The sequence below is a fragment of the Elephantulus edwardii genome, unplaced genomic scaffold, assembly GCF_000299155.1.
Source record: "Elephantulus edwardii isolate Elephantulus edwardi_28Jun2011 unplaced genomic scaffold, EleEdw1.0 scaffold00116, whole genome shotgun sequence".
NCBI lineage: Eukaryota > Metazoa > Chordata > Mammalia > Macroscelidea > Macroscelididae > Elephantulus > Elephantulus edwardii.
This window is the reverse complement of record NW_006399866.1, coordinates 2,316,684-2,318,842: the sequence shown is the minus strand read 5'-3', so window position 1 is coordinate 2,318,842 and position 2,159 is coordinate 2,316,684.

The window sequence follows — 2,159 nt, the reverse complement described above, 5'->3', positions numbered from 1 at the left end:
GTTGATAACAATTGTTGATTTGATTAACAATTTGTACTCAAATAAAGTATAATGGCTCAGGTGTCACTGTTAAGTGCTGTTGAGTACCACTCATAGTGACCCTAGGAACAATAGATCTGAACCCTGTCCTATCCTGTACAGGTCTTATCATCCCTGACACATTTGAGCCCCTTGCTATAGGCACTGTGCCAGTCCATCTGGTTGAAGGTCTTCCTCTCCTTTGCTGACCCTCCACCTTTCCAAGCATGACATTCCTTTCCAAGGAATGGCCTCTCCTAACATGTCCATAATACGTAGGCGGAAGCTTTACCATCCTTGCCTCCACAGAGCACTCTGGTTGTACTTTTTCCAAGACACATGTTTGTTTTTCTGGCAGCCCACGGGATCTTCAGCACTCTTCTCCAGCACCACAACTAATGCATCAATTCTGTCGTAGTCCTTCACTATCCAGCTTTCAGATGCATAGCAAGTGACTGGAAAGACGGAGGTTTGAGTCAGGCACACTCATTGTTCTTCAGGACTTTGGAATGATCCCTGTCTGCAGACTTTCCCAATGCTGTATGTCTTCTGATCTCCTGGTACCAAGGGTGTTGACTGTAGATCCAAGCAAGTGGAAATTGTTGACAATTTCAACCTTTTCTCCATCTATCATGATGTTGCCCACTGACCAGTGATGAGGATTTTTGTTTTCTTGATGTTGAGTTGTCATCCACATTGATCTTTTGCAGCAAATGCCTCACGCCCTCGCTCACTTTTGGTGAGTAAGGTCACACCATCTGCACAATGCAGGTTGTTGAGTCTTCTTCCTGGTAGTCCTTCCATCATATAAAATCAATATTTACTTTATAGGCTGTTATCCCCAACAAGGAAGTTGAAATGGAATTAAACACAACTATATTAAGCTAATGAAATTGAAGCAAATATTTAATAAATACATTCTCCCGAATTGAACGCTGGGGGAGACACGGGGGATATGACCACTGTTACTCTGAACCCAACCAAGGGCCCAGTTCATACATACCTGGAAAATCTTAACGCCATGACCTTCTGCTCAAAATTAGTCAAGTGAATTTTCTAGTTATATTAAACAGATCTCAGCTGAATCACATTTACCTGGCATCCTTGCTAGTAAACTGATAATAGATCATCTTCACAGGACTGAGGATGAGCTGACTCTCTGGGACAGTTACACCTATTTTGCTATCATTCTACCCACTCCCCTCATTTCTCAAGGTGCTCATGAGACTGTCGGGTAAATAACCAGCCTGATGTGATTTCTGCTGCATGCCACGCTGCCTCATCTACAAAATACGGAATGTTAAAAATACCGGGACCATTCTGTTCATTAATCAAGAACTCCCAGGTGCAGCCAGACTTGTCATTTTCTATGAAAGACTTAGACCTAATCAGTGACTCCTGGGATGTCACAGGACTAGGACTGATGGCTGAGTTAAAGCCAATAAACCTGCTCCCAAAAGTCAAAGACACCCAAGTTCTAACAGGCAGCCTGGGCAGCCCTGAGGAGGAGCCTTGTTTGAGTTGGTGGAGGAGAGAGGTGGAGCGGTCCCTGTTAATCAAAAGCCGAGCCAGCCTGCCAGCCCAGCTTCTACGCCAGCCAACAAGCATCCCTGAGCCCATCCTAAACAGACATACTCTGTAGAAACCCTGCACACTTGCGGGCACACATACATGTTGTCTAAAACAAATGTTTCCTGTCCCCAATACTGGTCATGTGGAGTGCCTCTGTGAGACTAGAACCATGAAGGAACATTTTCAGAAAGCCACAATGTCTGAAAACAGTGACAGTGAGAAAAAAAATAAAAATGGTTGTGCTAAGGTCAAAACGGAATGCTATTACAGTGACTTTAACAAATCAAACAAGATGAAGGTTGGTACCTTTGAAGATAATGATAAGATTCAACAGGTCAAGTGCTCTAACATGCCTTTTTTAACAGTGCAAGCACTGAGCAAATCAAAAGGATTAAGTGAAAAGAAAACTACACTCTCCAAAATACTTGAGCACCACAACAAGATAAAGGTAAATAATCCAATAGAAAAATGGGTACAGGATATGAACAGGCACTTCACCGAAGACGACATTCAGATGGCTAACAAACACATGAAGAAATGCTCAAAATCCCTAGCCCTAAGAGAGATGC